Source organism: Puma concolor, chromosome C2, assembly GCF_028749965.1.
Source record: "Puma concolor isolate L17-30 chromosome C2, mPumCon1.1.hap2, whole genome shotgun sequence".
In the NCBI taxonomy this organism is placed as follows: Eukaryota; Metazoa; Chordata; class Mammalia; order Carnivora; family Felidae; genus Puma; species Puma concolor.
Window position 1 is genome coordinate 71213037 of NC_141675.1, and position 23443 is coordinate 71236479.

Here is a 23443-nt window from a genome sequence, read left to right on the forward strand (position 1 = left end):
TTTAATAACCCATTAAGAAACAGTGAATTCAGTAAAAAAAAAAAAAAAAAAAAAAAAAATTGTTGAAAGTATGTGCATGTGTGTAATGTGTGTACTCAACCAAAAGTAGCCGATACTCATAAAAGAATGAGTCTTTGGTTCTCATGGCCATCCAGAATGCATTAGACGCTCTTGCTCTAAGAATTCTAATGGCCCATGGCCTTAAAAACAATTGAGCAAAGATTTATTTCCATATCTCCTTTTAGGAAAGATAATGAAAACAACACAGTCTGAAAAAGATAAAGCACTCTGTGTTTGTATGTGTGGCACTTGTCCCACTGGGGGGTAGAAAGACACCAAAGCTCAGAAATGAATCATCACCTCCAGAACCAAAATGCCCGCAGCCTTTGGGTCTAACTTCATTTCTGTGGAAATGAGACAGTTCAGCCATGCACAGAAATTAAAGTGTACAGAGGGGAAAGCGCTAAGCAAAATATGAATTGTAATGAAATCTAAAACACCAGTGGTTCTATTATTATGTGCTTTCTATGATCGTGAGGCAAAACAGCTTGGGTAATGAGAGGTCATGATGGCTAAAAATCAGAGCACTAATGGCTCTAACCCACTGGTGAGAAGCAGTGATCTCAATAAAATGCAACACTAATGGAAATAGCCCTTTTGGGAAAAGACTTACATCTGTATTATAGGAAAAGGGAGAAAAATAGAGAAACTTTCTCAATCCACCTAAAAATCTATTGTTTCAACAAATAATTCCTTTTTAAATCAGCTGGGAAATTTCTCCTGCAAGTGCCTGCTTTTAATGCTTCTTCTCCATAGACTCCGATCTTCTAACTTTCCCTTGAGTAGGTGAATCAGCCAGCTGTATCTGTACTGTTTCCAGGAACATTCTTGGATTTGGTGAATATGATCAACATGACCATAATATGAGAGGCCTTGTAGTTAAGCAGTGGGCAGGAGGACTGCTGAGGCAGAAAAGATGGCTTACAAGTTGGGGCCAAGTATTACCTGAGGCTTAAAAACATTCAGTCAACCCCTAAACCTGCCACCATATCCAAAACAAAGTTGGAAAAGGCCTTTTCTACTTCTATACAGCCTCTGCTAGAAGATAACCTTTCCTTCACAACTGCCTTTCAGTTTTTGTTTTGTTTTTTCTTGGGAGCTGGTTTTTACCTGGTTTTGATTTTTAAAAAAGTGGGAAAGGGAAAATCCTTGTTATTTGAAAATATCATTCAATCTTACTCTACAATACTCTGTCTACTTAGAAACAAATGGGATGTGTTTTCATATTCTCATGAGGAGTGAATAATTGAGTAAGAAATGAGCTTAATGCCTTATTTCCCTTCATGATTCCAGATGACAGAATCTGAGAGGATAGAAGGATCCATTCTCTCTTTTCTTCCTAAAGAAACTTTAAGAGTTTTTTTCAACGTTTATTTATTTTTGGGACAGAGGGAGACAGAGCATGAACGGGGCAGGGGCAGAGAGAGAGGGAGACACAGAATCAGAAACAGGCTCCAGGCTCTGAGCCATCAGCCCAGAGCCTGACGCGGGGCTCGAACTCACGGACCGCGAGATCGTGACCTGGCTGAAGTCGGACGCTTAACCGACTGCGCCACCCAGGCGCCCCTAAGAGTTTTTTAAAGTAATCTCTACACACCGCATGGGGCTCGAACTCACAACCCCCATATCAAGAGTCACATAACGACTGAGCCAGCCAGGCATCCTCTTTTCTTCCTAACCACATTTTCTTCTTCTCTCTTCTCTGTGCACCTGTATGTGTATTTTACCATCTTTTAAAATCTCCTATTTCCCCTTTGTTTTTCAATTTACCATAATATGAAATTAAAAGTATGTATTTCAGCAATTGCAATATATGAATATATTGAATTTACATTCAATTCGCCATCTTTCTCCTTTGTGGAGAGCATTAAAGTAACAGTTACAAGGGATGATTTTTTTTTTTAAGTTTAGACTTTTCTAAAAGTCCTGTGTCCTCTGCATGACATAGCTTCCCTTCTCTACCACCATACTGTCCTATCAACGTGCCCACCACTATTCAAGACCTAGCTCAAATTCAAATCTTCTTTTTTTTTTTTTTTTTTTTAAATTTTTTTTCCAACGTTTTTATTTTTATTTTTGGGACAGAGAGAGACAGAGCATGAACGGGGGAGGGGCAGAGAGAGAGGGAGACACAGAATCGGAAACAGGCTCCAGGCTCCGAGCCATCAGCCCAAAGCCCGACGCGGGGCTCGAACTCACGGACCGCGAGATCGTGACCTGGCTTAAGTCGGACGCTTAACCGACTGCGCCACCCAGGCGCCCCAAATTCAAATCTTCTAAGAAACGTCCCTAATTCTTCAAGTCAAAATTAATCTTTTTTTCTCATAATTTGCATAGCACTCCAGACTTCTATTCTTTATTCTCTCTTTCATCCAATCAGCCATCCATGCACTCCACTGTCACGGACTGAATTGTGCCCTCTGATACTTCTTCAAGTTCTTATGTGGAGGCCTTAACTCTCAATGTGCTTCTGTTTGGAGATAGGGTCTTTAAGGAGGTCATTAAGGCCATGAAGTAAAGGATTAGGGTAAGTTTGAATTAGGTAAGTTTGAATGATATTTCCACATGATACTTTCACATAAAGAGAAATTTTCATTTAATGTTTTAATATTCAAATGGTTACAACTAAATTGGATGAAGAGGCAGAGACACATAATTGTGAAGAACAGAGAGGGAGTAAGAGAAAGAGGAGATGAAAAGATACCTAAAGACTAAAAAGACCCATAGGGTAATGAGGTCATTAGGATGGGACCCTAATCCAGTAAGACTGGTGTCCTTGCAAGAAGAAGAGGAGACCCAGAGGTGTTTGCATGCAGAGAAAAGGCCATGTGAGAATAAAGCAAGAAGGTGTATATTGGCAGGGCAAGGAGAAAGGCCTCCAGAGAAAGCAAATCTTGGGTTTCCAGACTCCATAACTGTGAGGAAATAAATGTTGTTGTTGTTGAAGCCATCTCGTGTGTAGTGTCTTGTCGTGGCTGTCGTGGCAGACGAAAACACCTACCAAACTTGTATTGCAAGATTACTATATAGTGGGTGTCTTTGTCATGGTCCCTACATAGCACAGCCTGCTCTGTATCCATTGTACTAATGCATGAGGCCTCTCTCTCCTCTGCCCGAAAGGAAGCTCTTTGTGGACAGATCCAGCTCAGAACTGGGCACAGGCTTTTGGTACAGTCATACACATCCCCTGAACTAAAATCAAACTTTGTTTAAACTATGTATTGAGCCTGCAGAAGAAGTCATTTGTTGTTCGACAGATGGCATTCCCTCTCCTCAGGGCATATGATAGCTCCTCCTCTCAGCAGTGACGCTGCATACTCTTATCTCTCATTTTCTGCCTGTGCCCTCCAAACACCTGAACTAAAAAGCTTCCAAGCTCAGGGAGTACAGGTCATGATGGGGTTTCTGGTCATAGCCATGGTAACTGGAAATCCCCACTGCCCTGGCCGTCATCTGCCAAAGAAAGGCAAGTGTGTTGTACACCCACTCCTTTCCTCTCATGCACACCCAGCTTTCCTTTGCACCAACAATTCATCTTGTTTTCACATTTAAAAAGGAGAAATGAGATGCATAAAACCCTCCTCTCTCTCTACCCCTTTGGCTTTTTTACAGTTGACTGCAAAAGACTGTCCAGGTTAAGGAAAATTGATTTTTGCCATTTAAACAATCTAATCTTCACAAACCTTTTAACACCCAAACAAAAACCATTTTAAGGCACAGCAAGATAATTAATATCAAAAATAGTCTCCACAGGGGATCTGTATACCTGCCTGCCCACAGTTTCCATTTGGAGGAAGTATCTGGTCTGTAGTTTATGGAAAAGTCTACCTCACCAAACATGAATTCTATTTTAATAGGCCTTTCCTTTCACATGTTTTACAAATTAACTGGCCAAATACTAATTAAAAATGCATTAGGAGATGGTTTGTATTCAACAGTTCCGCTAATATTCTTGTTGTTTTTGAAACCCATTGAGTCAGAAAATCAATGCCATGGAGTCTACTTCTCTGCCATTGCCTCATACACCGTATAGACTCACTGGTGCAGATGGGAACCACACTGGTAGGAGAGAGGTGAGCCAGGAGAAGGAGAGAAGTCATTATCTAAAGGCCAAATGCCACTATTAGCATTGCAAGCAAATTCAAGATGCATACAAGCATGGCAATATCCCATCCCTTATTATTCACTTTGACTTTTGTGAATTGAGAGCATGCAGTGGAACTGGAGTAAGACTGATAACCTTGCCAAGTGAGAACCCCCTGCTTTCTACCATCCTGCAGACACTGCTCATTCCCAACCTCTCTCTTGCTGTGGAAACCCTTTCTCTTTCTGAGAGCCAGTTCCAATCACAACTGTCCCTAAGGTAGGATTTCTTACTCTGAAACTCACAAAGAAGCTTCCGGAAATCTGTGAACTTCCTGAACCAAAAATATATGTGCAGGTTTCTGGAGAGAGGACACATAGTTTGCGACAGATCTTTAAAGACGTCCATGATCCCAAAAAACATCAACAATAATAAATGTTTGCTTCAGTATCACTCAAAGTACCCACTCCTCCAGACTATTCCCCCTAACCATTTTCTTTCAAGGCACCTATTACACTTTATAATTAATATCTGCACAATTATGTGACTTTTATCTTGCATTAGACTGTAAGCTCCAGAAGAATACAAAACATGTCTGCCTTCATCATTTTATCAGAACCTGGAACATTGTATATAACTTACAATATTTGCTGTGTGAATGGAAAATGAATGGATAATATGCGAATTAATGAGTATCCCAAACACTACTTTCCATAAAGCCTCCTACAACTAAACTTATATATTCCTCTTAATTTTCTGAAATTCCTAATTCTCAAGCACTTACACAGCAACGCCAGTCATTTGGGCACTAGTTTTTGTTACCTGGTGATTTCACCTAAATAATTCTCATGTGCTCAACTGGCCAAAGAGCTCTTGGGGGCAGGGATGGCTCCCATTTCACTTGACTCATCATTGAGCAAATATTATGAAAGAATCACTGCCATCTAATACCCCATAGCAAATCAGCCACCTTTAGTTCAATCTGTTCCACACTAACTTACAAAAATTAATAAAGTGTTAAATATGTGATCTGCTTCCCAGATTAATCATCACCTCCCTGGCAGCCTGGAGTTTTCCTTCCAGCCCAGAACAAAAAGGGTGGTGCTGGATCCTTGGCAGATTCAATCAGCTTTATGGCTGACCATGACATGGAGCCCAGGGTTAGGCAGGCATAGCCTGAAAAAAAATATGTAAATGGGAAAAATGTTAAGACTAGTCTCAGTTTTCTTATCTCTTTTGCTTTCCAACAACTTGCAAATCCCCCACTATAGTGGGCTGAAGATCATCAAACTAATCACCCCTGGGCAACCTGAATTGGCATCCAATAGGGCTCCTTTCCCTACTCCTATGGCTGTACTTTGACGAGTTACTTTATATCACTTCATCCCAACAATGTTTTCTTCTCAGAAACATTCAATATTAACTATATTAACATTAAATATGGGTTGGTCCATATCTTTTTCATTTACTTCCCAACTGCTGTTCACCTTTAGGACAAGCCCATACACTCAATCAGGCATTTGGTCTGGCTGACAGGTAAATTTTGGACAAGTTAGGAAGAGGAGGACCAAGATGGATGGCTGTATCTGGATGCCCAGAAGCTCAGGCAATGGGCATATTTCATAACTCAATCAACAAAGACCTGAAGGCAGCATTTGTCCTGTATCATTATTTATGACCAAGAATGCAGGAAAAAAATGCATTAGCTTATGAACCAGAAGAGATCCTGTTTAATATCCTGGAAAGAAGCAATATTATAGCAACTATAAAATTTGTATTGTTCTTGTGCCTTTGGATGCACCATGCTTTCAGAGTTAGAACATGGCAATGGTACAATTCCTTTGGGGAGGTCATGAAATTAAGCTGCATGTCTTTATATATATAACCACAACTGTATCTAGAAAAGCAAATAACAGCACACATCTCCAGGTAGAACAGTGTGCTTTGCCACAAAACTGCCCTAGCGTTAACTCGTTGTGTCAGCTTGCTAGGGCTACCATAACAAAATACCATAGACCAGGTGACTCAAACAAAGGAAATTTATTTTCTCACAGGTCTGGAGATCTATAGCTAGGAGACCAAGATCAAGGGGCCAGCAGATTTGGTTTGGTGAGGCCTCTCTTCCAGGGCTGCAGATGGCCACCTTCCTCACATGGTCACCCCTTAGTCTGTATGTTGTTAGTGTTCTAATCTCCTCTTCTTTAAGGACACCATTCTATTGGATTAGGGCCATGTTACTTTAATTACCTTCTTAAAGGTCTTATATCCAAATAGTCACATTCTAAGGCACTGGGGTTCAAACCTCAACATATGAGTTTGGGGGACTCATAGTTCAAAACACTCCAGTTCTCTGGGGCGCCTGGGTGGTGCAGTCGGTTAAGCGTCCGACTTCAGCCAGGTCACGATCTCGCGCTCCGTGAGTTCGAGCCCCGCGTCAGGCTCTGGGCTGATGGCTCAGAGCCTGGAGCCTGTTTCCGATTCTGTGTCTCCCTCTCTCTCTGCCCCTCCCCCGTTCATGCTCTGTCTCTCTCTGTCCCAAAAATAAATAAACGTTGAAAAAAAAAAAATTAAAAAAAAAAAAAAACACTCCAGTTCTCTGGACTAACACTATCTCCTTTTAATCAGTCTCTCCACATTTCCAGTATGTTTTTCCATCTAAATCATACCATGGTCATAAATCTTTCTTAAACACAGTTCTGATCCTGGAATCCTCCTGCTTAAAAACTAATTCCCAATTGCCTGTGGATTATAAAATGAAGTCCACATTCTAGCTAGCCACACAAAGCTCTTTCTGGTTCCAGGATTATGTGTGTCTCTTCTATTCCCAAACTAATTGAACCCCTCCTTCTTCCCTGTATAGGTCTCTCACTTTACAGACTATAAGCACAAACTTCCTTCTGCCCACCTCCACCCCCATTCCAGACACATCTACTTCAACCTTCCCACACCTGCCACCACCCTCCAACACCACTACCATCATTTCAATCTTTCTAAATCCAATTCCTATGCATTTTTAAGAGAATTCTCAAATCATTCTTCCTCTAGTGAATATATCCAATATCTCCAACAGAAAGCAACCTCTTCTTATTCTAAACTCCTCACCAAACTTAAGGAACAATATAATGTAGAAAGAAATATGTTCTCTTTAGAGAAAGGATCTAGATTAGTTTCCTGAGGCTACTGTAACAAATTACTACAAATTTGATGACATAAGAAACATAAATTCATTCTGTCACAGTTCTGGAGATCTTAAGTTTAAAAGCAAGGTGTTGGCAGGACCACACGCCCTCTTGAGGCTCCAGGGTATAATTAACTTCCTTCCTCTTCCAACTTCTGGTGGCCATCAGCATCCCTTGACTCACAGCCACATCACTCCAATCTCTGCCTCCTCTGTGGCTACGTTACTTCCTCTTCCATCTGTGTCAAGTGCCCCTCTGCCTTTCTCACATAAAGACACATATTGGATTTAGGGCCCACCTGAATAACTGGGGATTATTTCCTCATTTCAAGATTCTTAATTGTATTTGCAAAGACCCTTTTTCCAAATAAAGTAACACCACAGGTTTGGGGAGTTAGGGCATAGACCTTTCTTTTGCGGGGAGCATCATTCAACCTACTACGAATTCTCAAGTCTAAGCTATCTTTATATCCCCACAGTGTCTTACATAGTGGGTGTGCAACAAAATTGTGGAATGGATGAATAACAAGTATTGCTAATTCAAGCCTAACCATTCACAAATTATTCACTGAATGAACAGACTGTTAGTCTGAAATAACACAATCAGTGGATGCTTTGGTGTTGCCAAGATAAAGCTTTTAAGCATTGCTGATGTAAAAAAAAAAAAAAAAAGCAAAGAAAATAATTGGTGGATTTCGGGTATAAACCTCTCAGCCAAATAAATTAAGAATTGATACTTTTCACATCCCTTTAAATTCTTTATTTAGAGACTTTTTGCTTTTCAATCAAAGGGAATTTTTCCTATGTTTCGATTAATATTTTTTCTCTTAGTTTCAGTGTTTTAACTCCTGCAGTGTCAGGAGTGCTACAGTGCCTGATGGCATTATTCCTATACTAAATGAAACGAAATGGACTCTTATTAAGTTTTAGTTCCATAGGTGTGTGAAAATCTCTTGCAAAGCATCAGATTTGTATATTTCTGGTAGTAAAGTGTAGATTACTAGTAAAGTGGTATAAGCAGGAAATGGGCAAAATGACTGAAGAGGAGTGGGAGGTACAGGCTTGCAGTTATGGAATGACTAAGTCATGGGGATGAAAGGTATAGTATAGGGAATATAGTCAGTGGTATTGTAATAGGGTTACATGGTGATAGACGGTAGCTATACTTGTGGTGAGTATGACCAGAGTTGTCCAATCGCTATGTTGTTCACCTGACACATTGTGTGTCAACTATGCTTCAGTAAGAAATATCAAATTTAAAAATAAAAAAGAAAAAAATATGGTATCCTTTTCCATGAAATAATCATTTATTTTATAGGCAGAGATTGTAAGCATCACATATCGCAGCTTGTGGTAGATGTTTTTTAAAAATACTTTTTTAAATACCTATTTTTATGCTAACATAGCTACATAGCAAATAGGAAAGGCCTGTTTAAAACAATACCTTTAGAGTGGTCAGCACTTCATACTCTAAACTGTATTCCTGTGCTGCATTATCTTATTAAACCACATAATAACCCTGAAAGGAAGGTAAAACCCACTTTATTCAAATATCTAATCACTGACAAGATTCTTTTCAGAATGCATTCTTGTAATGATCAATAAAATCCCTTTCAGAGAGAACAAATATTCATCAGGGCCAATAAGAATAAAGAGCTTTCTCTCTCTCTCTCTCTCTCTCTCTCTCTCTCTCTCTCTCTCTTTCTCTCTCTTTTTTCTACAGAGCTTGTTAAAATCCAAGGTCTCTCCATTCTGCCTCAAGATAAAAAGACTCACAACCTAGAAAAAAACAATGGAAAGGATGTATCTTTGAAATAACTGAATAATGACTTTCAGAGTTGGAAAGAGTCTTAGAAACTCTGCAGGGGTCAGACTTAGTTGAGGTTCAAAGGAGTTAAGTGGGACTTGCCCAAAGTCACAGGTTTTCCTGGATAGCCAGAACTGGAACCCAGGTCTCCTGATTCCCAGTCCTGTAAGGATGTGGCAACACTCAGATGTGTTGAGGTACATCACCAGAATGTACGGAACAGATGGTGTGATCCTATAGCCCTTGTGTAGTATTAGAGCTCAGGAAGAGGGAAACCCCAGGGGTGTGCTGGAGGCAACAATAACAATAGCAAGCAAAGCCACTGATTACCACCTCTTCCCAGCTCTGTGCTTGCTGCTGTCACTTTAGTAGTGGGGGTGGCCAGGCTGGGAGAATCTACACCATGGACACCAGCAAATGCTACAAATTAGGTCTTTTTTGGAGAGGTAGACGGGTAAGGATAGCCAGTGGTTAAACATTCACCAGTATACCACTGGTGAAGCCCTCTCGCCTTCCTCAGAACAATGTTCCCCTTTGATTTCCCAGACATACCAGAAAGCAATAAGCCAAAATACTATTTTTCATTCTTTTTAAAAATTTTTTATGTTTATTTTTGAGAGAGAAAAAGATAGAGTGCAAGCGGAGAAGGGGCAGAGAGAGAAGGAGACACAGAATCTGAAGCAGGCTCCACACTCTGAGCCATCAGCACAGAGCCCGATATGGGGCTTAAACCCATGAACTGTGAGATCGTGATCTGAGCCAAAGTTGGACATTTAACCGACTGAGCCACCCAGGCACCCCTATTTTTCATTCTTTAAGATTTGGATATGAAAATAAACAACAACAAGGGCAGCAACTATTTATGATATACTTACTGCGTGCCAGGCATTATCCTCAGGGGTTTACTTTTTACATGCCTTACCACTCTTTAAACCTGCAAAATGGCTCTTGAAGGTAGCTATGCTTATTATTCCATTTTAAAAATGAGGAATTTAAAGCCCAGAGTAGCTATGTAATATACCCACTTTGGTTGATGATAAATGGAAGAGCCAGAATTGAGAACCAGATCTTCCTCCAAAGCCTCTGTTCTGTCCCCAATATCATGCCACCTCTGAACCTGTCCCTGTAAGCCATATTCTTTGAAATAGTAATGATTAGCTCCTGACTGTCAACTAGTACCAGATGTTGTGCTAGGCCGTGCAGAAATACACATAATCATTTTGCAGAGTGTGTGTTATTCCCATCTTGCATGGTGCAGATACCTAAACTGACGATCAGAAAGATGAAATGATTTGCTCTCAGTCAGAAAGCTAGGAAGTGGTGGGGTGAGGTGCACCAGGCCTGCACATCCCAGATTCTTCTCTTCCCAAGCTGCCTTAAGCAGCCCTGTAAACAGCCATAAAATGTGATGACATTTAGGGAATGTGGCTAAGATGCCAGCGCTGTCACCTCGCCCCAAGTGTCACCTTTTAGCTATTGTTTTCCACATCACAGGCAGTTCTGATGCATTTTGGACTCCTACAAGACTGAGGAAGTTAATAACACATGTAATCCAGAGCTGTTGAAATAAAAGAGCTCAACAGATTGACCACTGACCATGACATTTACAACCCAAGGCTCCTAAAAGCCATCACTGTCATTCATAGACCTTTATTTTCACTTGGAATTATCATAAAAGAAACCTTTTTCTCTTACTTATTAGAGAAAGCCTCAGCTCTCAGACCAAGAGTGAGGATGCTTTTTAAATTCTTGGGCCCCCAAATGGCTTTTTAGGTTTGAATTGCATAACCCAGTGGAGTAAAGGCTTCAAACTAGAATAGCAAAATAAACTTTATACTTGTTATCTGTCATTGTTTCCTGCTTTACTCCAAACCTTCTGTTGTTGAAAATATTTTTAAAGTAAAATGAAAGTCCCAAACCCACACAAACTATACAAAGTGAAGCCAAAAATGGTTGTGATTAGTTTAAAAAAATCCTTCACAATAAACTATGAAAACTGATAGGACTAGTTAGAATGCAAACAAGGCTCTACCAATTTCAAAACCCAATATAAGGCATTAGGTGTCCAATGAAACTCAAATCCAACTCTCTAAACTACTTCAAGCACCTGGATAATTTGCTTGCCTGTATTTAGCTCCACATGGTGCCCCTGTATTGTACTGGTACTAAAAAATTTGCCGTAGTAACTCATCATCTATCTAAGAAGATAAAGCTAACATCTGCAAAACCATCGCAGGACAGGCACACATTAAATGTTATAGTCCTGACTGCAAATGCTTCAGTATAGAAAACCAGTGTGTGTGTGTGTGTGTGTGTGGTAGATTTGGCTCGAGTAGACAGGAAATGTTTAGGGGGAAAAAACATGGGCAAGAAAAGGACCTGGGTCTTTCATGGTGAATGTCATTACCCAAATAATGGGGAAGCCATTCCAAGTGGAAGAAAAGGAAAAACCAAAATTCTAGAGATAGGATTGGGCCTACTGTAATCTGGGAACATTTTTCAGATGTTTTTCTCAAGGTGATAAGTAAGAGTAAAAAGGGAACGTGGGGCCAATTGGAAGGTCACGCACAGGAATTTGAGCTTCAAGTGGGAGGCATCTCTGACTTACTCTAAGTCTTTATGAAGGAATCATATGATGGAAGTGGTGATATAAGAAAACTCCCCTCTGCCTCTGCCACCTCAGGCTCCACTTGGGGGTCTCTCATTGCTTCACTACCATGAGCCGATCCCAGCTGAGCCAGTTTACAGGCGCTTCAGCAGATAGAACAGCTGTACCCTTGGCCCAATCTATGGAAATTCCATCACATTCTCAGCACTCTGACACTGAATTTTCCAATTTTTCTCTAACCTGCCAAAAGAGGTGGGTATCTGCTGATGACGGTGGGTTCCCATGGGCCTTCCATCCTTGGGCACCCCCTAGATGTGATGCCTAAAGGCTTCAGTCTGCCTTGACAGCTCCCCTCGGCAGATTAAGATGATGTTTACCTTACAGATATTTTAGTGTTCAAGGTGCTACAGCTTAATGTGCTTCCCCTTGGGTGAAGACTGCCTGGATTCACCACCTCTGTTCTCCAACCACCCACTGAATCCCTCCCATTGGACTGTTAGTGCCTGTCATATACCTGTACCATATACCATATACCATATACCACAACACTATAAGTGTTGTGTCCTTGGAATTGTCCTACCCCATTCAGCTGCATCTCAACTATCATAGATCACTTGAGCTATCAGGTCAAGAATTCTAGATCCATCCCACCTGGAATGCCATTTTGTCACCTGGTTAGCCTGGTAAACGTCTATTCATCTCCCCAGTCTCAGTTCAAAAAGCCTTCTCCCACCCCTCCCTTGCTCTGCATGTTCTCTGTCTCTCTCTCAAAATAAATACTAAAAAAAAAAAAAAAAAGAGGTAAACTGGGTGACTCAGTTGGTTAAGCATCTGACTCTTGATTTCATCTCAGGTCATGATCTCACTGCTATTAAGATCAGTCCAGTGTTGGACTCTGCACTGACAGTGTAGAGCCTGCCTGGGATTCTCTCTTTCCTTGTCTCTCTGGCCCTGCCCCACTCATTCTCTCCCTCCCTTTCTCTCTCAAAATAAATAAACATTAAAAAAAAAAAACCCTTCTCCTTCTCATTCTCTCCATCTCCTCCTCCCTTTCACTAATGTGCCCTCCAGTATAGACTTCTCCTGTCCTCACTATGCCCCATAATTATTTCCACCATGTCAAGAAAGGTTGGACTGCAAACATGTTATGTATCTATCTCCCCCAGAAGACTGTGAGCCCCTAGAGGGCAAGGCCATAAGAATCTCTTCCCTGTGGCATTGACACCTCACACACGTAGAGGACAGATGCCTCAGTAGTGGTTCCAGAGTCAAGTCACAGCTCTGTTTTCCTCTCTACCTGCTCTGGGTTAACTGCAACCAGTCACAAGATAGAATAGTTTGGTCCCAGCCTTGTGAAGGAACAAATGAAAAGAGGCATTCTAGGGCAGCAGGGGACCACATTCTACACACTGCACTCTGCTCTACTCTGGTGTCAAGGAGATAACAAATGGCATGAAAGAGTATGTGCTTACTCCTGTATTGTATTTTAATTGTATTGTAATTTAATTATCTGCTTCCCTATTAGATTGTAATCTTCATGGGGTTCAGAACCATGTCCTATTCATTTCTGTGTCCCCAGGCGCTCTCAATACCTAAACCTCTGGATGGGTCCTGAGTCATCAATGGCTCCATGCTGAGGACCAGTCTCCACCTCCTGCCATCATTATACACTTACTCCCACATCCCCAGAGAATTAGAGGGAGAAGGATGCAGAGGTTTTGAGGCAGAAAGGAGTAATATAGATTGACTAAAGTGTCAAACCTCCAGAACTGAGACCTCTGTACCCCCCTGAGGCATAAACTCCAGAAATGGCTGACCTCTTAACTATAGTCAGCATCTGGAAACTTACATTTGATTCTAAGAAGAAAACAGCATCTTGGAGAAGAGATCTGCTAACTTCAGAAATCCCAGGTTTCTACTGAGCACTGAGACAGGAGGGTGGCACAAGAGGAGGGGGCAATCTAAGACATTGCCTAACAAAAAAGAATATTTGGCTCATCTCCCAACTTCAAGAAATACGAAACCCTATCAGCCTAAAGAAACATTAGAAGTTTATGATGCAGAAACAAGTAGCTTGTGCGTGATGCATTTCCAACTTCTGGCAAGGCAGCTATTAGAATGGAATGCTCTCCAATGGATGGGACCAGATTAGACTCCATTGCTACCAGCCAAACACGACTCGGAAAATTGGCAATTGCATGCAAATGGGAAGTGATTAGTATTACCTCTGCTGTTAGACTCTTCCCAATGGGAAGGTGACAGAGCATTCATTTGCAATCGACTATTAGAAAAAGCAGACGTGTCTGGGTTGTCTTTTAAAGATGTTGCTTTGTCTCTGCATCTTTCCCTGAATAGTGTTAAATTATTTATTCATTCATTGATTCAGCAACATTAACTGAGTATCTCCTTGTGCCAAGCAAAGTGCCCAACCTTGCAATTCAAAAATAAATAAGACAACACTTACCCTCAAGGAGTTTATAGACTAGTAGGGGAGAAGGGTGAATAAACAATTAAAATTACAATAATGGAGATATGCTCAGATGCTAGAAAGTTAAACAAATGGGGGGTCAGCTAAATAAGACTTTTTGTTTTCTTTGGAAGTGGGAAATAAGATGTCTGGAAGGGCAGGTTTCCTGGCAGAATCTGTTGTTATGGTGAGTCCTAGGGTTTAAGAGTCAGCCAGGCACAGGGAGGTCAGGGGCACCTGGTACCAAGATGAGGTAGAAGGCCATGCTGTGGGAACCACAGCTCTTCAGACAGGATTGGGGAGCAAAAAAGGCACAGGGCAGCGGGGAGACAGGGATGAGCTGGCTCAATAGTGCAGTTCAGGGCACATCTTAAGAGATCCTGTTAAGATTTCTTTTTTACCTAAAGACAAATAGAGTGTTTGAAGTATTTGCTAATAACTCATTAACAATCTAACCATCTGAGTATGGAATATCTATCAGGGTTATAGTCTATTTTTGTTTGTTTTTGTTGGGGAGAAGGGAAATGGATAGAGAACATTTTAATCCCTTTAATATCAGTGATTTTAATCTCCTAGATATCAGCACTGCAAGAGACCTTAAAGATTGTTTAATTCAATCCTTTTATTTTACAGATGAAGAAACTGATCTCTACAAAGGTTAAATGACTTGCTCAAGGTCACATAAATAATGAAAGCAATAGAAACCACTTCTCTTTAATTTTAAGTCCTTTGAGTATGTGAGAGAAATTTAGGAACGAGCTTGGCTCTCTATGTGCATCACTTCCCAAAAACCTAACCTTTCCCATTAAATCTCAGTTTACGAGCTTTCCCTTCCAGTGCTGCCCTTCCTAACGTCTTCTCAGTATTCCAGGATTACAGCCCCTGTTGGGCTGTGAAACACCTTCCTACCTTCCTACCCCCACTCCACCCTGCCAGACCCTTTTGGGTCAAATCCTTGACCACCCAGGCATGGCTCAAAGCTATCAAGATGTGGGGATATCATGGCTTTGTGTACTTCAGTCCTCATTAAATCATTTTGCTGGGTGGGTTTTGTTTTGTTTTGTTAGTATTTAGGTAATTGTTTCTGATTTAAACATTCCCTGATTTAAACATTCAGAGACCTCAGAAGATCTCTGAACCATTCCCAGCACTAGCCAGGGATCTTACCCTTTTCTTTAGCCCTCACCTCTTTCAAACTAGAAATTCAGTCTAGCAAAAATGCCAACATCTCTTGATCTGGCGTTCTTCATTTCACAACTTTGGGGACATCCTTACTATTCCTTGTAAAATTTGGTACTATACCATGGTCATCATTAAAAGGGAATTTAGTTTTAGTTTTATAAACTATATTTTAAGGAAATGAGTCAGATAATGGAAAAATTAGGCCAGGCTGGCTTCCTTTGACAAATCTCATGTCAGAACCACGTTCAATAATAGTCTAGCAGAAACCCTCCTAGAATGATATGAAACTGTCCTTGTTTCCCTCAAGAAAAATCACCAGAACTGTAGCATATACTCACACTCTTAAGACAGCAGCTGTGAAATTGACCATCAAAACCTGACCATTGCCTTCACATTATCCCAGTGAGTGAGGGCTGGAGCAGGCTTAAGAGTTATTCAAGTTTGTACAGCAATTTGGGTTGTTTCTTCAAGTGTTACCTAACACATAGTAATAATCAAAGACTGTTTGTAAAATAAATGAAGAGTAAAAAGGAGACTTGCCAGACTTGAATTCCCCTGACACAGAAGTACACTTATAAGCCTAGCATTGCAAATGCGTTCCTCTGAGACTGTATTTCTGCAAAACCTGTCTCTTGAGATCAGGGCGTAAAGTTGTTGCCCTGAACTTCTTTGCCATATTCACATCAGATGTGGGAGTCAAACACCTGACATGGAAACTTGCCTCCAGTTGCCCTCCAGGAGAAAATGTTTTGCAGAGAGCCCATGTGCTCGTGTTCCTCACCACTGAGACCTCACTCCCTGCTTTCAAAAAACCCTCCAGGGAAAACATTTGCCAGGGATTTGAATTGGTTAATAAAATGGAGTTCCTTAGCTTTTCCCTCAGGCACTATGCTCAAGAAATCAGGTACTGATGAGGCAGTTTCTTTAGAAATGTGACTCCCCAGAATTTTCAGTGAGGAAGTCCTCTCTTGCCTGGAAGATGCTAACCGTTTTTTCCCCACTGTTTTAAGGCTCAGCCAAGATCTAGGCTTCCTACCAAGTTAGAGACAGTCCCAGGTCATCCTAAAATTCAAATAATGCAACTGTGAAGGAGCAACCAGAAAAATATAAGTTAATACAGGGTGGCAATGGATACAGTTTAATACACCATGGAGTACAGATGTGTATGTATGGAGGCTGGCAGTGGGGTGGGGAAAATGCAGAAGGATGAGGCTGAAGCATTAGGCTGTTGCAAGATCACAAAGTGCCTTGAATACCACATAAAAAATTGGGGATTAACTACCTCTGTCTTCAAACCTTCTGTCTACAGTGCCACCAGAGAATCCATAACACTTTATTACTCTCATTGGTCTTTCCCTACTAGACAATAAGCAACACAAAGGCAGAGCCTGTACCCAAGTTGTGTTTTGCTCTCCTATGCTAACAAAGTAAGCAAGGTAACCATTTCACAAATACTAGCTGATAATCATTACTATTGACAAAACTCAAAACAATGGTTGTTTTTGAATAAAATCAAGAGTGAATGAATGAAAAACCTGTCCCACCCCATGAGATACTCAGGTTTAAGTGTTTCTCATAGCACTGTACATACTCTATGTAAGTAAACCAGAAAAGGAAGTTTCATTGACCTCAGGATACCTTTGTCACCATAAGTAGTTCACTCTAGTCGCGTAGGACAGACAGCAAAATTTCAGTCAACACCATTTGTTCATTGACTTTTCCAGTACAATTAGATTAAAATGGGAGTTCATGGATTTTGCTGTGCAGCTTGTACTAACCAGCTCCTGGGAGAGTATTAATGAAGCTTATTAATCCTATGGGTCAGTATAAATCTAATGCATACAATATTTTAAATCAAATTTCACTCCATATACTGGTACAGGATTATCTTCTACCTTGGAAAATAAGAACAGACCTTATAGACTCTCTCCATGCAAGAAATGTTTAATTTCCAACCCAGCCAAAACAGAAATAGCCACGTTCTATGATTTCCCCATATGTGGGATTTTAACTAATAACAAATAATCATAACAATAACATAATAATCACAATCACTTTTGCACATATGTTATGTATTAGAAACTGCTAGGTGCTGTTGAATGAGAATATTATTCCCATTTTCCAGACAGAAAAGCTGAGTCTCAAAAAAGTTCAAGTATTTGTAGAAGACAAGCTAGGAAATGATAGAGCCAGAAGTAAATCCCTTAATCTGTCCAGTCCCACAGCTTGAACTGTTTTTGTTATAGCACTTCCTTTTTTGCACACTTTTATGTTCTTTGTAACAATGGGCTGCATTCAAGTCAACAAATGTGGCCAGTATCTACTATGGGTCAAATTGCAGTGAGAATACAAGGAAATTCACAGGCTCCTGATAGCAAGGATTTGGGTATGACTGAGGAGTGAGTTTGTTTGCGATGATATCAGTATAACATTATATGAGTCATTTGGCTAAATTAAGTTTAAAGGAGAGTTGTAGTTTGAGAGAAACAAAGAAACACATGGAATCAGAACAGGTGCTTTCTTCTGTCCTATTTACAATTTACAAAAGATTACGATCTCATCAAAAGGAAAAGTAAACAGGTCTGCCATTAGGTACACAATAAATGGCAACCTGAGAATACGTGTTTCTTGTGACCAGCTCTGATATACTTCCCCTGACAGAGAGACAATAGGAACTGGTTACAGGCAGGACTGGGGGAAAGGGGTGAACATGCGTGCATGCGCATGAGACAGACTATATATATATATGAATGAGGTCGGGGGGTTTCTGAGTGTGTGTCTCCAGTATGTCTACATGGTTAACAATAAATAAAAGAGCATGTCATCTATGAAAACCCTATCAGTTGAGGGTTTGAGGAGGTTTTTGTAAGAAACCCAACCACAATAAAAATATTTTACATTTGTCCAAAATTTTGCAGTTTTTTAGTATTCCTTCAATTTCCTTACCATTAGAACCCATTACTTCTTGTTCATATTTAAATTGTTTTAAGTAATCTAACCCAAAAATATAATTTTTGGAAAGAAATGTAAAATGTAGGCTAAAGAGCTTAGAACAGAAGGTCAAGAAACTTAGATTCAAATTCTTCCCCAGGGTATTGTAGAGTTGGCACCTTGGGCAGTTAGCCTAACCACTCTACCCATAATTGTCCTCCTTTCCAAAATAAGGTTATTGTAAAGTGTAATAGACTCCTGGTTGATTAAATGAAAAGGTAATCAAATAAAACAAACCTATTAGACAACATTTTTCTATCATAAAATACTAAATGACATTAGGGGACTAGGGTTTTTTTATTTATTATTTAATATGGAAGATTTTAATCATGCCCAGATTAGAAATAGCTCTCATTCAATAAAAGGATTTAAATGATGCTCTAAATCATTCATGAGGATTTCAGCTCGGTTTTCCATATCATTAGAACATTAGCCAAAAAGGCAAAATTAAAATATAAAAATATATCTATTTTACTGGCACTATATATTTCAGAAATTCTTCTCATCTACTACCCGAAAAGAGTAGGGTGGGCTGTAGTTATTTCTAATGAGACTCTTAATGTATTTATCAAATAGTGGTCAGAATTTTGATTTAAATTAAAAAAACATTTTATTTTTTTTTCAACTTTTATTTATTTTTGAGACAGAGAGAGACAGAGCATGAACGGGGGAGGGGCAGAGAGAGAGGGAGACACAGAATCAGAAACAGGCTCCAGGCTCTGACCATCAGCCCAGAGCCCGACGCGGAGCTCGAACTCACGGACCGCGAGATCGTGACCTGGCTGAAGTTGGACGCTTAACCGACTGTGCCACCCAGGCGCCCCAAAAACATTTTAAATTTTAATTCAATTTCTTTAAAGCAATAGGAAAACTTTTAACTGTATGTTAGCAACTGGATTCCTTAGTTTTTTAAATTCCTTAGTTTTCTAAATGGAGGCTTTGAAAGGGAGACGGTACAGGGTGATATTTAAGGCATATGATTGGAAGGTTATCAATAAAGTCTCAACCATACATCTATCCTCACCCAAATTTTCTCTTCTGTTCTGCTCTTTATTGTCAGGAATTCATTATTTTTCACTAAGTATTGTAACCTGCCATAGTCTTTTGCATATTTAAAAATATCTAGGAGGGCCTCACATTAGAGCTAAGAAGGGGAGTTGGAAAGAACCAACCAGTCGTTCCACGGGGGTGAAAACCTGCATTTAATTAATCACTTGGAAATACTGTCTAAAGTCCCATATTAAGAGGAACGAGGGAGCCAGACTTCGGTCCTGTGGGCACTACAGCCATGCCTGACCCACACTGTCTAGCGCAGATGGTGGACAAGGGAGTGGTGAGGGACAGGGAAAGCTGCTTTGCTTAGACTAACAGTGGTTGCCCAATGTCGCTCAACCAATCTAGAAGACAAAGAAATGAAAAGCAAAGAATATCCATCTTTCTAAGCTGCAGGTGCACTGTTCTTCTCCCCCTAATGTTTTTATCCACATCACATTTTCATTTCATTTCATCAGACCAGTTTTTACTGTGACCATGGGAAAAGGGACACTAAGTAGCAGAAAGAAACGAGGGGGAAACGTACACCTCTGAAAGTTTGGCCAAAATAGTTTTGTCTTGAGTTGGTTGAACCAATCCATTATATTTTATTTCAAAAAAAGATGGCATGGCAATGAAACTCTAAGACAGACATATAAACTACAGATTCCTATAGAATTTCATATCCTGAAACAATGGAGCAGTCTCAGTAAATACAGAGAAGCGTCCTTATGGCATTTCCCATGCAACTGATCTATGTGATTAAGCCAGAGAATAAGTGAGAACTACTGCATACCTCCAATTTGTTGTCAGAGGTGGAACATATGGGAGGGACATGTTATGAGCAAAAGAAGAGGAAGCCCTGTATCTGTGTCTCATAAAAATGGCTTATTATTGATCTACACATAAAGGTTTCCTATCTCACTTCTGTGCGTGATTAGGTGCATTAGCTGATTTTGCAAGATAGACTCCTGTATCTCATTGAGGAGAATCAATTCGCTTGTCCTATTTATTTAACAATAGCAATCCACTTAATCATTTACAGGCCTGACTCAGAGCTTTTATAAGTGGCTCACATTTATTCTGCCTAAGAAAATCAAAAGTCCCCAGTTTCAAACAGTGTTTTATTTGCCTCCCAGAACCATTCCTTAAGACTTGCTAGAAAGAAAAACTGTCCCCTGTGGAGATGTTTGATTCGGATATTATACCAACCCTGAGTAATAAGTGACACAGGAAGAAGGCTCCTTTGAAAGCCCTTTAGGGGAGGTGCCCTGTGCTCGGCATGCCCAAGTCACCCCCGGGGAAGTACCTCACTTAACTACATGAAGAAGCCTTTCAAAAGGACACATAGTGGATTGACTGGAAGAAAATAAGTTCTCATATACAATGTCACATACAATCTTTTAGCATTTAAGCATAAGCATAGCAAACGTCGCAACAGCCCCAAATAAAGATCTGTTAACTTGAAATGTTAGGTGAAGAACAAATTACAGATAACATCATATCATAGTTTGGTAAGCTCTGATAGTAAAATATGGACTTGAATCCAGGTTCAGTCACTAATTAGCTGTGTGGGTATAGAGATATGGCTCAACTTCCAGGACACTATTTTTGCCTAGTATCTACCATGTGAAATAGTTATCAGCATAGAAGTAGTCTGTATGTAATGTGTAGCTCATGGTAGGTAATGAATGAATGAATGAATGAATGAATGAATGAATGAATGGCAGTATTGTCATTATGATCGCAGTAGGATTGCCAGTGCTTGTGTCCATTCCTAGAAGATAAGGGAGGGTCTGTATTGGTCTTGATGGGGCAGGACCCCTTTATTCTTTTCTTTTCCAGCTCTGTGCCTCCTTGAGTTGAATGGACCCTGTCTCAGCTTCAATCTGATACTGTTTGTAGTTCAGCCTTTACAGTTAAGCAATGTTTGACTTCAGCTATACAAGTGCATTTCTATTTTCAAAACCTTTATTTATAGGAATCTTCTCAAACAAAATCTAAGTAATGTAAAACAGGTTGAAGTAGAGCTGTTCTGTGGACATCTCCACAACCCCAACTTGCTTTCCTCGGTGTTCTCTAAAACACATGCTAAACCTTTAGCGATATTTGAAGTATGTATTGTGGTTCTCAGCCAAGATGGTAGTAACCTTCAAGGGACATTTGGAACTATGTGTGGGCTATTATGGCTGAAATAGTGGTAGGCAAGGGCACTATTAGAAGTGGGAGGGGAGGGGCGCCTGGGTGGCTCAGTCAGTTAAGCGGCTGACTTCAGCTCAGGTCATGATCTCGCGGTTCATGGGTTTGAGCCCCTCATAGGCTCTGTGCTGACAGCTCAGACCTGGACCCTGCTTCAGATTCTGTGTCTCCATCTCTCTCTGCCCCTCCCCTGCTCATGCTCTATCTGTATCTTTCTCAAAAATAAATTTAAAAAATAACGTTAAAAAAAAAGAAGGGGGAGGGAAACAGAAAAGCCAAACATCTTACAAAGAGAGGGATACTCCCTCACCTCAAAGGACTATCACTTCCCAAATGTCACTAACGCCCCAGTGAAAAGCACAAAGCTCTATCTGTTCCTCTTTCTTCTTGCCGGAGGTAGATGAATCACCCCTGTGATACCTTCCACACAATGTCCTCTGCTGAGCTCTCCTTTAGTGTGAGAACTGTTGCTTTAGCCTGGAACAAAAGTCTACTTCCCAGGTCAAGTTTTACCTGTAGACACTTGCAGCCTCAAAATTGTGACTGCCATAGCAGGGCTGAGCAAAAATCTGAGGCTGAGAGAGATTAGGTCTTTCTCAAGGTTATACATTTAAGACAGAGGACCTACATCTATTGGACTCCAAAGATCACTTTTCGACATTCCAACCAACTGCCTCTCAAGCAAGTGACACAGATCTCCAGGTCATCAACAGATACTTCATGCTAAACACTGTGGAAAATCCAAAGTAAAATGAAGGCACAGTCTGTGCTCACAAGCTCACAATCTTGTTAGGGCTATGAGACTACAATTCTGACACCAGTTCTGATGTGTGGGTTTTTTCCCCTCCCACCGAACAATTCTCTGACACTAGGGGGAGGTGTCCTACAATTCAACTCCATTCTGACACTACCTGGAAATAGCATCAAATTCTGCAGGTTAAGGGAGTCAGTCTCAGGAGAGGGCCCCCAACACTGACTTGCAAATCAGACACCCCTTGCAAATCCAGATTGTCACCTGCACTTCTGAATGATGGGCTATAAATTGGAGGTTCCATCTTCTGCCCCATCTCCCTGAGTTTGATTAACTTGTTAGAGTGGCTCACAGAACTCAGACAAACATTTACTTACTACATTACCAGTTTGTTATAAATGGATAGGACTCAGGCACTGCCAGATGGAAGAGATGCATAGGGCAAGGTGTGGGGAAAGGGGACAGAGCTTCTGTATTCTTTGAGACACCACACTCCCCAAATCTCCACATGTTCACCATCCCAGAAGCTGTCCAATCCTAATCTTTGGAGTTTTTATGGAGGCTTCTTCACACAGACATAACTGATTAAATCATTGGCCATTGGCAATTGAACTCAATCTTCACACCCCTTTCCATGGGGGTGGGGGAGAGCTGAAATTCCAACCTTCTACTCACGTGATTGGTTTCCCTGGCAACCAGCCCTTAGGGAACCTAGGAGCTTTCTGAAAGTCAAAACAAAAGACCTTGATTCTTTCATCACTTGGAAATTCCAAAGATTTTAGAAGCTCTGTGCCAGAAACAGATAAAAACCAAATATATATGTTTCTTATTATAAATCACAAATTCACGGGGACACAGACCTTGGAAGCACAAATCCCAACCTTGGAAAACTGCTATATGCCTTATGAGTTTAAAGGTTGTAAAGATCAGTCTGAGCAGGAACCATCCTGAAAAAAGATTATACTTTTTCCACTACAAGAGAAGGCTTGGATTAAAGGGCCAGCAAACTTTTTCTGTAAATACCCGACAGTAAATATTTTAGGCTTTTGTTGGCTACACAGTATCTGTGATAACTACTCAGTTC